Source organism: Pleurodeles waltl, chromosome 5 (assembly GCF_031143425.1).
Source record: "Pleurodeles waltl isolate 20211129_DDA chromosome 5, aPleWal1.hap1.20221129, whole genome shotgun sequence".
In the NCBI taxonomy this organism is placed as follows: domain Eukaryota; kingdom Metazoa; phylum Chordata; class Amphibia; order Caudata; family Salamandridae; genus Pleurodeles; species Pleurodeles waltl.
Genome location: NC_090444.1, coordinates 282,410,890 through 282,423,911, shown reverse-complemented (window position 1 = coordinate 282,423,911; position 13,022 = coordinate 282,410,890).

The window sequence follows — 13,022 nt, the reverse complement described above, 5'->3', positions numbered from 1 at the left end:
ACCTGAGCTAAACACTCTGTTAACTGTGGCACAAAGCAGACTTAGGGCAATGAGTAAAGTATTAATGCAGTGCCAAAATAGTAATAAAATAAAAAAAACAAGCAATATAAAGCCCAAACTAAATTAGAAAAGTAGAATAAAACTCATTAAACAAAATTACTTCAAACAACAGAAATCCAATAAGAGGAACCAGAGTTATGAGCTTTTAAAGTTTTAATGTGATTAGGTCCAAAAAACCCTAAGAGCCAATGATAGTCTATGCTCGTTGAAGACCAGGATCAAGGTGTGATTTCAGGCCAACCACGATGGAGGGCAGGTCAGATATGCCAACTAAGTTCATCCCAGTGAAATACCTTCTCACTCCAGCTTCTTGGGGTCACTTTATGTGTTGCAATTTTTTACCAGAAATCAAAAGGAATAACACCGTAATACAGTGGGTGGAGCTGATGGGTAGGGAGGAAGACAGTGCATACAATGACAATGGAGGCACTACGCATCGGTAAGGATTAAATGTAGGGAAGTTGTTGATGGAGGTGATACAGGGGAATCACATCGCAGAACATAAGGTACACATTAAGATTTATGGCATACTAAAGAGAAAAACATATTCTGCGGCCCTTAAGTGCGGGGAATTCTACAAGAGGAGCAACAGTGCTCATCCGAGGGAAGAGGGAGGGTGAGAATGCAAACAAGAGGAGGGAGGAGGGGAGGAAATAGAAAGTAGATGGGGGTAGCTATGGAGAGGGAAGAGTGTGGGAGGGGGGAGAGAGGGAAAAATTCCACTGGAGCAGTGTAGCACCCTGTGGGGTAAGGTGTGGCTGAAGCAAGGGATGAGCTTCGGCACTTCCACTTGGCAGGGAGCGTGCAGAGGGGGAGGAAGAGTAGGAGACTCACATATAAGGCCAGGAATTAACACCTGAGCTCTGGTAGGAAGGGCACCCACTTATGGAGGAAAGTCTCCTCTCTATCCTGAAGTTTGTAGACAATACGTTTATGGGCAGTTGTTTGGTACATTGTGGGAGGGGGACATAAAGAAAAGCCAATGGGGAAGGCCGCAGATCTTGGCCATGGTGAGGGCCGTATGTCAGAGGCGACGCTGGGAGCAGGAGAGGTTGGGTGTCACCTGGATCATGTAAGTAGATCAGAGGGCAAGATAGAGGGGTTCTGAGTGGCAGTATCTCATGCAGTGGTGTCCTCACCACATACAAAAAGGGCTGGATCGAGGGGCAGTCACAAAGGACATGCTGAGTGTTGCAGCGGGTATCTTGGTATTGTCAACAGGTTGTGTGGGGCAGCAGTACTGCCACTCACAGTTTCACAGGGTCCAGTGCCAATCATGCAACGTCTTGAAGACGCAGAACATCAAACAGGCCGCAGACCTCCCTTGTCCCACAGTCAAACACCCCCAGGAGTTCTGCCTCATATTCCATTTGCAGTCTATATTGCCATTTAACGTGGAGGTTAGTAAGGAGAGGGAGGGAGAAAAGGTGACTGTTCAGAAGGTCATAGAAACTAGACATAACCCCACGGAAGTGTCCTTATGTCCTAAGGTAGGAGACTCCCGGGATGTTTGTAGGTTCCAGTGGCAGGCACCCAGACTATGTTACAGGAAGCGTTGCAATTCAAGGTACCAGCATGATTGCTGGTGCGGTAGTTCAAACTCTTCTTGGAGAGTGGCAAAGCACCTGAGAGTTGGCGATGACCTGGTCACGGCTCCCAGGTCAACATCTCTCCCCCAATACATAGGCCAGTGTTGCCCCATAAGGGTGTGTGGTCATGAAGAAGGGTGTCCACCCCAAGAAGGCGATGGGCAAGGTGCCAGGATTTCATCATGGCCTGCAGGATCAGGTTGGTAGGGCCTGACTATGGCATGCCACCTCTGTAAAGGGGACTTTGTCTGTGCTGGCATGACAGAAGGTGAGCTCGACCATGACCCACTGTGGTGGGTCCGGCATCCCGGGTAGCATATAGGCCAGCTAAGAAAGGTGTAGGGCCATGGCATGGTGCTCGGCCAAGGGGAGGCACAAACCACCACACAAGTGATGTGCCAAGAGCTTGGCATATGCCACGTGGAGGCAGGAGGAGCCCCAGACAAAGGAATTAATCCCTGCATTTATGGTGCATAGGGTAGGCAAGGAGACCAACACAGGCAACATGCAGAAGACACAAATAAACCATGGGAGCATCACCATTCCCACAGCTTGTACTCTTTCCCACATGGAGAGACCGAGGTGGGACCATTTTGGAAGTATAATTTCATGCGGGCAATTAAAGGGTCAAGCTTGTCTTCCAACATATGTTCACCCGGTAGCTTGACAGTGTTGCAAAGTTAACAGTGATGTCCAGCAGGGCTGGGAGGGAGCTTCGTAAATCTGTGAGGGTGAGAAAGACATCATCCGTGTAGAGATACACTGTGGACATCCCATCAGGGAGGGGACACTAGAGAGGAACAGGGATTGACGAAGGGAGACCACAAGGGAATCCATGGCCATGAGGAATAGCAGAGGTGACAGCAGGAAACCCTGCCAGGTCCCCCTCCTGAACAAGAATGGGTCTGAGGTGGGAGAGTCAGATAGCCAGCTGACCTTATTTATGAATTCCTCACCAAATCGCCACAGGGTTTTGAAAAGGTACCCCCACTCGCTCCTGTCCAATGCCTTCTCTGTGTCTAGAGAGAGGGCAAGGGCCTCATCCGGCATGCCCACAGGGAATGAGCGAGGGTATAGAGGTGATTCCTGGAGGAATGGCCATGGACAAACCCCAGCTGCGTGTGATGAATCAAGGACGGGATCACCTTGTGGAGGCGGGCCGCCCGTATACCAGTGAGGATTTTTATGTTCCCATTAAAGCTTCCACAAAGGAGGGGGTCCCTCCCTGCTTTGGGGAGGACCGCTATCACCGTTCTGCTAGAAATGGAGCCAGGTGAACCGTCTGGCTGGCCTTGTGGAAGCCATCATAAAGGGAGTCAATTACCTCCCCTCCCACCCACTTGTAGAATTCCACAGGGAAGCCGTTATCCCCAGGAGTTTTGTGGTAGGGAAGTCTAAAGATGGTTTGAACAATCTCATTCTTACTGATTTTCCCATCTAGAAGGGCCCTGAAGGCCTCGTTGAGGCTGGGGAGGCGCACGCCTTCAAAGAAGGCCACCATGCCAGCAGTGTCAGTCATTGTTTTCAGGGTACAGAGAGTCTGGTAGAAGTGTGCAAATACATTGACTATGTCTTGTGGATGGGTGACAATAGCGCTGCCCACAATTTGTATGGGAGGGATGGCTAAAGTAGCCTCCTGTTGGTGCAGTTGGGCCACTTGAAAGTGACCCTGCTCATAGTGACGGCCTTTAAGTCTCTGTAGGGCATATTTGGCCTTAGATGTGAACAAGGTGTTAAGGTCCATACGTGCCTTCTCCAGATGACGGCGAGTGTGGGAGGAGGGCTTTGCAATATAGATATGCATAATACCCACAATCTCTGCCTCCAGCACTTCTGGTGGGTCACTCTCCATCACTGGCCATCACTGCATCCCTCATAATCTGGGATTGTCACCTTCTCGGCTGCCCACAGAACCCTCTGAGATGCCACTGAGCCCTTATTACTGTCCAGGTACGTGGAGAACTGGGAGTGAAGTTGGGACTTACCCTGGGGGTGTGATAGCATGATATATTCTGTTGCCATGAGTTACAGCCAGGGGATCCAAGACCAAGGTCCAGGGAGAGCACAATTGGCGTGTAGTCAGACAGTGCAGCTTCCATGACCTGGGATTCCTGCGTGATGGCCACCGTCCGGTGAGAAACCAGGAACTAGTCCAGCCTGGATTGAGCACCATGAATGGGTGGGAGGAAGGTGTACTGCTGATCCACTGGATGGGAGAGTTGCCAGTGATCCACCAAGCCGTGATCAGAGATCAGGTCCCCTAAGAGGGCCCTGTCAGTATTGCGTCCCACACCAAGTTCCAATCACCCTCAATCAAATACTGGGAGGGCCTGATTCAGTGAGGAGGCAGTTGAGTTGTAGGAAGAAGAGGGGCTTAGGTCCAGTAGGGCGTACACCGAGCTGACGCACAGTATTCTCTCCCCAAACTTCAATTTGACAAAAACATTGACAGTCCGGGTTGGACCAGGATCTCAGGATGGTGATGGGCACTGATCTGTGTGAGAGTATCATGACACTGCATTTCCTAGAGGGGCCAGAACCCGGTGCAAGCCCTGCTGGGCAGCTGCTATGGGTCACTCGTCCCACCCAGTCACGCCACAGCTTCTCGGACTCAAGGCATGAGAGGTGGGTCTCCTGTAAAAGGGTCATGTCTACCATCTTGCACTGCACGCAGGACAGCACCTTCTTGCATTTTATATAGTACGTAAGCCTGTTGACATTCCACAAGATGGTGCACAAGACGGGAGATGAGACGGGGGCAGCAGCAGCCATCAGGGTGGCATGCGGGCCTGGGAGGTGCAGTGGGTAATGGAAACCCTAAGGGTAGGGAGGAAAGAGGGAGGGTTGGAGGAAAAGCATGGAAGGGAGGAAGAAGCAGAGTAGGGGAAGGCGAGGGAACTGAGAGAGTGGGGAGAGAAGGATGAGAAAATAAGGAAAAGGGGAAGCACCGAATATGAAAGTGTGGATGGAGGGGGGGGATGATGTGGAAGGGGAGAAGGGAAATAAGCTAACTGGCACTGGGCCAAGTGCGAGTCTCGGGAAACGTCGGAAACTATAGATCACAGGTCTAGACTTGTAGCACTAACGAGCCCTAGGGCTCACCGGGAGGGGAAAGGTGATGTATATGCCAAGGGAAAACTAGCACAGGGGGAGAATGTGGCTGTGGGGTGAGGTGTACCTCTGGGAGGGGGGACACCCCAGCTTCGATGAGCGAACGGGGATGTAGCACTGCAGAGAGCAGGCATACAATAAGCATCAAGGAGGCATGACATTGAATTTAGCTGAATTGAAGCCATAGGATAAGCGACCCTGGGAGGCTGCCAGGGGAGGGAAGGTTGGCATGGGAGTATGTGTACTGGGCCGGTGGGAGGCTGAGAGCAGCATGGGGTGGAAGAGGGACAGGGGAGCTGGGCAGTGAGGTCAGGTCTGTAATGAGGTGATGTCCCATCAACCGGTAAGGGCATTACCATCAGGGAGGCACTAGCCATAACAAGCAGTTCAGGAAGCATCATGTAATAACTCAACAGAAATAGATGCAATGCAGCTACATAGCAAGGAAAGCAGTACAATTGAACATGGAACAAATTACAGATGTACAATAACTATCGGTGAATAGATCAACAATGCAGATGGCACTAAAGTTAAGTATAGGCAGGCAACATGGTACTCTTCTGTCCATCGACTGCAGACCATGGCATTATCTCCCAGCAAATGACATGGGTGGGGGTAACAGGCCTTGTAGTCAGGAGTGCATCTCAACCTTCAGGGTGTGAGGGCTTTAGAGGGGACCAGGATTTGTCTTGGCCCTGGTCCTGTGTGAGGGCTGCAGGCGCCTTGAGGGCCATATCTCTGTCATCCTGGGATTAGGCCAGCCTCTCAACTTCTCTGCCCCTGTCCCAGGTCCCACCAGTGTGCCACCGACCATTGGGGGCTGAAGGAGGAGGAGCCATGGCAGCAGATTGTGAGTCCAGGTGGGCAATGTCCATTGCTTGAGCTATGAGTCAATTCAGGAAGAGGTGTAGGGCGTCTGGGTCAGAGAAATCCTTGGACCTGCCATCTTTTGTGATCCACATGAGGGCAGGCCCGAACAGTCCGGACCTATTATCCATTTTGAGCAGCCGGGGTCGGAGGGCCAGGAATTTCTGTCATTGGTTGGCTGCAAGAAGTTGGTGGCAATGTGGATCTCGTGCCCCTCAAAGTCAGACGGGATATGAGAACTGGCCACGGTCAGGAGCTGCCTCATCTGTTCGTGCCAGAGGAAACAGGCTCTGATCCAGCGTCATGATCTCCGTGATGAGTTCTGGCACGAGGGGCCCATTCAGTGCACCCTTTGGAACTACATGGGGGAAGTGAAGGTAAGACTCACCAGATTGGGGAGGAGAACCCTGAAGAAAGCTCTGACATCTGTGCCCTCGGCACAATCTGGGAAGCCAAAGAAGTGGACGTCGTTACTATGACTTCTGTCCTCTGGATCAGTCAGCTTGTCTCGTAGGTATAAGAGTTCCTGGTACCTGTCCGGCAGGGTGTTGAAGCGGGCCTCCACTGTCGTGAGTCGCTGCTGCATCCCCTCCACTTCCTGAAAGCCGGCTATATCAATGCGAATGGATATGGTTTCGGCCGTTAGGTCAGAGATTTTGGAATCCATGCCATGTAGGTGACAGCCGCCATCATCTCCTGCAGTATGTGCTCCATAGTAGTGTCCTGGTGCGTCATGGAGGAACCATGGTGGGCCCAGTGGCGAATGAGTCCTGCAGTGTAGCCATAGGGCGGTGTTGGGAAAGAGATTCCGAGAAGAGTAGCTGATGTGAGAACTTGCTAGCAGACTTGCCAGGGGGGATCTCCAGGACAGGGGTCCAAATGAGTGGGGGAAAAGTACGGTGGACAGGGGGCAGCCCCCCATGAGGTCAAGGAGGGACCGGTGATTCCCTTATCAGGTTTCCAGCCAATGGAAGACAGGGAAGCAGAGGTGTAGTGGTGCCCTCAGCCAGGTCCAGACAGCCCAATTTGGGCAGGCACTAAACTGTCCCTGTGCTGTCCAGAGAGGCAGAGGGCAGCCCTCAGTAGGAGGTCACACCTTCAATTTAGGCTTTTGCAGTGGGTATAGTTTCACCAGGCAGAGGACTGTCCCTGAGTCAAGAGGGAGGGTGTCACAACCTTGAGAGGTGGGTTGAAGGTCAGTGGCTACATATTTTCTTAAGTGCAGCGTGGACCATGGGGGGGGGCTCTTGGACTGGGGCGGAGACCCCATCCAGGATGAAGGGACCAGCGTCTGCTGGTGATGGATCCATGTATGGGGCACATTGCTGTTTCTGTGGGGGTGGTGTGGACTCCATTCAACGGGTCTCATATGTCCTGAGAGGCGACCAGCTGTCGGGACAAAGACGGCATGTTGTACGCTCCCCGGATGACAAACAGACAGAGGGCCGAAGCAGGCAGCGGGTTGCCACAAGGCGAGGCATCCCCTGAGTAGGCCCCGGTATTCACAAAAACCCCAGAGGAGGGGATGGAAGAGGACCAGTCAACAAGGGGCCACCCCCAACATTCAGGCATTATAGTTCAGCAAGGGTCAACTCAGGTCAGTTTGCGGCCCAGTGGCCTGAGGGTATAACAGGGCTCTAAATGGTTGCAGCCCCCGGGTTGAAGTAGGGCATAAGGACAGTCACAGCATAGCAGCTGCCCAGTGCCAGTTTACGCTCTGTCACAGGCAGCTTGAGTATAGAGGGGGCAGTGGGTGTCCCTCACACCCGGGCTGTGCCCCTGGCTATGAAGTGCAGGTCAGCAGGAGGAAGGCCGTGCTGCTGAGGTGGCTGGCGGCGTGCACCAGAGCAGGCTGGAATAAATGGCAGCAAGTGCCGTGGCCCACGGGACAAAGCACAGCTGGGGTCTGTGCCGTTCTGCCATCCAGTGAGGACATCTCACAGGAGGTCAACGGTCCGACCAACATATTTCCAGGGCAGGTGGCCGGTCACCCCCAATATATTACAGTTCAGAGAAGGGGGGTGTCTTTGCCTTATGGGGAGGTCCCCTACCCCACTTTACCTCAGAACGAGTGGTGGGGGGCATCCCCTGTGGCCCCTGAAGCTCACTGTGTTGCCTCTCTGTCGACAGCATTAACCTGGGGCTGATGCAGCAACAAGGACGTGGGTTAGGCAGTCCACAGCACCACTCTAGCCTGCCGCTTCTGGATGCACAGTAGGCCTTGCCATGCGGCGGCGGGGCGCACAGACAAGTGTACGGCTTCCTAGTCGTGGGTGCCATAGTGGAATCTGGGACTGTAGGAGGCTGGACTGGCTTGTAGTGAGTACCAAGGGGTACTTACACCTTGCACCAGGCCCAGGTATCCCTTATTAGTGTATAGGGGTGTCTAGCAGCTTAGGCTGATAGAAAAGGTAGCTTAGCAGAGCAGCTTAGGCTGAACTAGGAGACGAGTGAAGCTCCTACAGTACCACTAGTGTCATATGCACAATATCAAGAAAACACAATACACAGATATACTAAAAATAAAGGTACTTTATTTTTATGACAATATGCCAAAAGTATCTCAGTGAGTACCCTCAGTATGAGGATAGCAAATATACACAAGATATATGTACACAATACCAAATATGCAGTAATAGCAATAGAAAACAGTGCAAACAATGTATAGTCACAATAGGATGCAATGGGGTCACATAGGGATAGGGGCAACACAAACCATATACTCTAGAAGTGGAATGCGAACCACAAATGGACCCCAAACCTATGTGACCTTGTAGAGGGTCGCTGGGACTGTAAGGAAACAGTGAGGGTTAGAAAAATAGCCCACCCCAAGACCCTGAAAAGTGGGTGCAAAGTGCACCTAAGTTCCCCAAAAAGCACAGAAGTCGTGATAGGGGAATTCTGCAGGAAAGACCAACACCAGCAATGCAACAATGATGGACTTCCAGACGAGAGTACCTGTGGAACAAGGGGACCAAGTCCAAAAGTCACGATCAAGTCGGGAGTGGGCAGATGCCCAGGAAATGCCAGCTGTGGGTGCAAAGAAGCTGCCACCGGATGGTAGAAGCTGAGGATTCTGCAAGAACGACAAGGGCTAGAAACTTCCCCTTAGGAGGATGGATGTCCCACCTCGTGAAGAGTCGTGCAAAAGTGTCTTCCCGCAGAAAGACCACAAACAAGCCTTGCTAGCTGCAAGGGTTGCGGTTAGGGTTTTTGGATGCTGCTGTGGCCCAGGAGGGACCAGGATGTCACCAATTGCGTGAGGGGACAGAGGGGGCGTCCAGCAAGACAAGGAGCCCACTCAGAAGCAAGCAGCAGCCAGAATAGGCACTATGAAGTGGAGTGAATCAGTGCTCACCCGAAGTTGCACAAGAGAGTCCCACGCCGCCGGAGGACAACTCAGGAGGTCGTGCAATGCAGGTTAGAGTGCCGGGGACCCAGGCTTGGCTGTGCACAAAGAAAATCCTCGGTGAGTGCACAGGAGCCGGAGTAGCTGCAAAACACGCGGTTCCCAGCAATGCAGTCTAGCGTGGGGAGGCAAGGACTTACCTCCACCAAACTTGGACTGAAGAGTCACTGGACTGTGGGAGTCACTTGGACAGAGTTGCTGAGTTCAAGGGACCTCGCTCGTCGTGCTGAGAGGAGACCCAGAGGACCGGTGATGCAGTTCTTTCGTGCCTGCGGTTGCAGGGGGAAGATTCCGTCGACCCACGGGAGATTTCTTCGGAGCTTCTAGTGCAGAGAGGAGGCAGACTACCCCCACAGCATGCACCACCAGGAAAACAGTCGAGAAGGCGGCAGGATCAGCGTTACAATGTCGCAGTGGTCGTCTTTGCTACTTTGTTGCAGTTTTGCAGGCTTCCAGCGCGGTCAGCAGTCGATTCCTTGGCAGAAGGTGAAGAGAGAGATGCAGAGGAACTCTGATGAGCTCTTGCATTCGTTATCTAAGGAATTCCCCAAAGCAGAGACCCTAAATAGCCAGAAAAGGAGGTTTGGCTACTTAGGAGAGAGGATAGGCTAGCAACACCTGAAGAAGCCTATCAGAAGGAGTCTCTGACGTCACCTGCTGGCACTGGCCACTCAGAGCAGTCCAGTGTGCCAGCAGCACCTCTGTTTCCAAGATGGCAGAGGTCTGGGCACACTGGAGGAGCTCTGGGCACCTCCCAGGGGAGGTGCAGGTCAGGGGAGTGGTCACTCCCCTTTCCTTTGTCCAGTTTCGCGCCAGAGCAGGGCTGAGGGATCCCTGAACCGGTGCAGACTGGCTTATGCAGAGATGGGCACCATCTGTGCCCATCAAAGCATTTCCAGAGGCTGAGGGAGGCTACTCCTCCCCATCCCAGACACCTTTTTCCAAAGTGACAGGGTGTAACACCCTCTCTCTGAGGAAGTCCTTTGTTCTGCCTTCGTGGGCCAAGCCTGGCTGGACCCCAGGAGGGCAGAAACCTGTCTGAGGGGTTGGCAGCAGCAGCAGCTGCAGTGAAACCCCGGGAAAGGTAGTTTAGCAGTACCCGGGTCTGAGCTAGAGACTCGGGGGATCATGGAATTGTCTCCCCAATGCCATAATGTCATTGGGGTGACAATTCCATGATCTTAGACATGTTACATGGCCATGTTCGGAGTTACCATTGTGACGCTATACATATGTCGTGACATATGTATAGTGCACGCGTGTAATGGTGTCCCCGCACTCACAAAGTCCGGGGAATTTGCCCTGAACAATGTGGGAGCACCTTGGCTAGTGCCAGGGTGCCCACACACTAAGTAACTTAGCACCCAACCTTTACCAGGTAAAGGTTAGACATATAGGTGACTTATAAGTTACTTAAGTGCAGTGGTAAATGGCTGTGAAATAACGTGGACGTTATTTCACTCAGGCTGCACTGGCAGGCCTGTGTAAGAAGTGTCAGATCTCCCTATGGGTGGCACAAGAAATGCTGCAGCCCATAGGGATCTCCTGGAACCCCAATACCCTGGGTACCTCAGTACCATATACTAGGGAATTATAAGGGTGTTCCAGTATGCCAATGTAAATTGGTGAAATTGGTCACTAGCCTGTTAGTGACAATTTGTACGGAGAGAGCATAACCACTGAGGTTCTGGTTAGCAGAGCCTCAGTGAGACAGTTAGGCACCACACAGGGAACACATACATATAAGTCACAAACTTATGAGCACTGGGGTCCTGGCTAGCAGGGTCCCAGTGACACATAACAAACATACTGAATACATAGGGTTTTCACTATGAGCACTGGGCCCTGGCTGGCAGGATCCCAGTGAGACAGTGAAAACACCCTGACATACACTCACAAACAGGCCAAAAGTGGGGGTAACAAGGCTAGAAAGAGGCTACTTTCTCACAGGGACCCCTTTACAAATCACTGGGGCGGTAGGGGCATAGGCCTCTGATGCCCCCCGCAGCAGTCAGAGCCCGCTGCCTGCAACTCCACCATTCTGGCTCGTGGAGCCGTTCCATCAAGCAGGCAACCATGTGTGTGGCCAGACCACGCCCTCCTCAGGGTCACAGGACCTCTGGGGCAGCACTTACAGGCCAATTACTCACTCCAGTAGAGGCTACCAGCAAGGTTTATTTCATGTCCAGTTGCTACTGGTAAGCTGGGAATTCCACAGAAATGTCCTCTTGCAGGTTGTGGTGTTTTTGTGTTCCTGTAGCCACACAGAGGGTCAGACAACCAATCCTTAGATTCCACTTCTTTGTCCTGGGCATAAAAAGGAGCAGATCCAGTTCTTAAGGGCTGCTTTCAGGTCACGTACAGCAGGTCCAGTCACCTTCTGATCTTCTCTGGGTCCAGAATGTGTTCTAGGAAGGATATCTTGGGATGCCACATTTAGTGTTGGTGCCAGCTACTTCGCAGCGGTGGCTTCTGGCTCATCCCTAAATAAGGGAGTGACAGTTCCATGGGGCAATCCTACATACTTTTTACAGCAGTTCCTATTTAGCCAACTGAAATAATTCCCACAGTGATCTTCATTCCTAAAATCCATGATGGAGAATCCCTTCCTCACTTGTGCAGGGCTGTTGTATCTACTGAGAGATGTGGCCAGGGAAATGACTAGCTCTTCTTCCACTTGGCTTGGATGCAGCCTGACATGGTGGACAAAGGGTTGCCTTCACCAGGTCTCACCTTTCATTTCTTTTTGAAAGGGCAGTCCCTTTACAAGTAATTGAAGTTAGCAAGTCTGCCCTAGCTGGTCTTCCTGCAAGAAGAGGAAAAACACCTCTCCACACCCAGATCACTGTCTCTGCACTGGGCGCAGTTTTCACCCTTCATTAATGCCAAATACAGGCTGGGCAGCTGCTGCTAGGTTAAGGCAAATTAGCCTCCAGGAGCGTCAGACATGAAAAAGATAACTCTTTAAAAGTTACTTTTCCTAAATATTGATTTATAGTTCCACTTCACCAATGAATTGGACTTTTAATAAATTTGAAAACAAGTTTTTGACTAGTTTCGCTGGTTCCTGTCAAAAGGTACAGATTAAAGTTTATAAAGTGTATTTTGGCATTCTCTAGTGTCCATCTACAGCTATACAAGTGAAAATAGCTTCTCTGGGGCCTTGGTAGCTTTGTCAAGCAGCTTAGGTCTAGCTGATGGGAGATGACGTGAACATTGAGACTAGACCCAGTATAACATCATATAGGCAGTCACAATAATGGACTATCCACCCATTGTTTTATACTTATTACTTTGCAAAAGAAATAACAGTATAATAGCTCCTTCAAATTGCCAAAGAACAGACGCTAAAATGTGTGTTACACATTATGGAGACTAAGAGGAAAAGTCATCTTCATCCAATCCTGCTAATTAATTCACATCACTGCACAAATGATACACACACGTATATAACCAAGGACCAACGAACCTGTCCTTAACAGTGGTTACAGGAACACCAAATTGTTGCAATAGTACACCTCGCCCACTACCTTTTGTGGCATGCTTCATCATCAGTGTCCTCTCCACATCTAGGTTGGTAAATACCACCTATATGGACACAAACTGCAACACAAGTGATGTCATTTATATGATCTCATGCCTGTGTGTACTCGAATACATTGGCCACTAGAAAAAGTAAAGCACCAAACTGGACTAGAACTGTACTCTTGTTAGGGATAGGTTAATTTGTCCATCATTAGATACATCTGGATATAATTTGTGTAGTGACAGGTTAAAATAAATAATTAAACTTTGGTATCTCTAACAACGTTGAGTTGTTACCTATCCGATACTAATCAACATCATTGTGATTTTTGCAATCACAGCACTATTCTCTCAGATTTTTATCTGTTTGAATTCCACCGTGATGCATAGGCCTGAAGCTATCGAAAGTGCTGAAATAATTTAACATAGGAGCCCATAGAGGTTCTCCTGGGGCACATTCA